The following is a 2,480-nucleotide window of genomic DNA, read 5'->3' as shown; positions in this document are numbered from 1 at the left end:
ATTCATCAAAGGATCCTGAAAAAAGTATCACAGATTCCAAAATAATATTTGGTAGCACAACTATTAATAGTTCTAATAATATATAATCATATTTTCATGATTTCTGAAGATCATGTGACACTGAAGACTGGAGGAATGATGCTGAAAATACCGCTGCACATCACAGAAATAAATTATATTTTAAAGGATATTCAAATAGAAACCATTATTTTATATATTTTACTTTGATAATTTAGAATTATTACTGAAATACAACCTTTTTTTGTTTCAAACAGTTCATTGAACAATAATAAATGAAGTACCTGAAGCTGACAATGAAGTAAATGTATAATAATTAGCAAAGATGATTAATTTAGCGCTGTAAATGCGCGTGTGAGGGGCGGAGACGCGCGTGAGGACCAAACACAGCAGAACGGTAGGAAACTTTACTCCTCTTATTATTTCTCTTTTACTATAGCCATTTATTTTTAGATATGTGATCTGAGTCTTTCATAGATTTTTAGAGTTATTAGACTTTAGTTATTAGAGAAATTGAGTTATTTTTTACATTCTTTGGTCGAAGTTTTCAGATCGGCACTTCGGAGCCTGTTCGCGACTCGGTTGATTCAGATCGGCACTTCGGAGCATGTTCGCGACTCCGTTGATTCAGATCGGCACTTCGGAGCATGTTCGCGACTCGGTTGATTCAGATCGGCACTTCGGAGCCTGTTCGCGACTCGGTTGATTCAGATCGGCACTTCGGAGCCTGTTCGCGACTCGGTTGATTCAGATCGTCACTTCGGAGCATGTTCGCGACTCGGTTGATTCAGATCGGCACCTCGGAGCCTGTTCGCGACTCGGTTGATTCAGATCGGCACTTCGGAGCATGTTTGAGATTTTTTTTTTAATTCAGATCTGGACATCGAAGCAGGAAGTGTTTGTCAAACAGTTAATTGGTGATAAATGAATATTTGGACTTGAGGCTTTTTTTTACCTGTCGATTCAGCATGTACATAGACCCACACACAAAGGTGGACACACTCTAGACTTAATCATCAGTAGGGATCTAAACTTTTCGTCCATTGTTATTAAGGACGTTATTCATAACCATACTGAAAATAAGTAAATATTGTTAGCTGATGCTAACTGTCTAGCTAACAAGCTTGCTGGTGCTAACTTGAGGTAATTTTTATAAATAATGTCCAAATATTTTTATTCAACCACCTATATATATATATATATATTTATATAGATTACATAGGGACAAAAGAACGGGTGTGATGTTCAGAACATGGTAACTACAGTAATTATCAAAGAGGGGAAGAGATGCACCCCGTTTGGCCAGGGGTGTTTTACACCACAGACAAGGTTTGAGAAGGAAAACATCATTATGAAAATATAATTATATTTTCCTTAAAATCTTCAGGCCTTATTATCATGTCATATATAACTGTGATGTTCTGTAAAACAACAAACTTTAAAATACTTTGTTCTTACTGGTGAAGATCAGATGGTCATCTCTGTTTTCTCTCAGGTACATCACAGTGTAAGCTTCACAGTGAGCGTTACTCTCATCAGCGTAGTCCATATCAACAACAAACATATATCTTGACTCCATATAGTGGTTATTTTGGAAAAAATCCCAGGTATTTTGAGCAGTAGGATTATAAAAAAAAAAAAAATGTGCTAATATAAAATTAAATTAAATTAGCCTATATAAAATTGCAAACATCTATCTTGCAGTACTTTTTTTACTTAAGTACATAACAAATTGAGTACTTTTGTACTTTCACTTGAGTAAAATTGAAAAAGGAGTACTTTTACTTTTACTGGAGAAATATTTTATTATACGTATCTGTACTTTTACTCAAGTACTTGATTTGTGTACTTCGTCCACCACTGGTTAAATGTAACTACCTAGCTGTGTGTGTGTGTGTGTGATCATGATGTAAGTGTGTGTTTAAGTGTGTGTGTGAGTGTGAGCTGAAGTGTATAATAGCTGTGTCTCTGGCGGTGGATCTCAGAGATGAGTTGAATCTGACTGATGGAGAGCTGTGTGTTCCTCAGCTCTGTGTTAATTGGCAGGAATCCGTGCATGCAGACGACAGGACACACTCGAGCCCGTCTGACGAGAGTGTGTGTGTGTATGTGTCACTGTGTGATTTCACATTGTTTTTCTGCAGTCAGAAAGCACAACGTTTGCTTGCTAAGACTCATTATAACTATAACTTCTTGTTTTTTTTTCTTAGAACAAACTGCAGCAGCACACAGTAACACCACACACACACACACACACACACACACACTTCAGCTTTAGTAGTTCTGATGTTTTCATGTAGTTGATATTGATGAAAAATGATGTTCTTACTCCGTATTCTTCTTGTTTTCCAGCGCAGATATCTAAACACTGCTAAACCAGGAAACATTTAAGATGATAAAATTGATCAAAATTAGGAGTTTATGATGAAAAGATCCTTTCATTAATAATATTAATTTATATT

Source organism: Carassius gibelio, chromosome B25 (assembly GCF_023724105.1).
Source record: "Carassius gibelio isolate Cgi1373 ecotype wild population from Czech Republic chromosome B25, carGib1.2-hapl.c, whole genome shotgun sequence".
Taxonomy (NCBI): domain Eukaryota; kingdom Metazoa; phylum Chordata; class Actinopteri; order Cypriniformes; family Cyprinidae; genus Carassius; species Carassius gibelio.
This window is presented reverse-complemented; position numbering follows the sequence as displayed.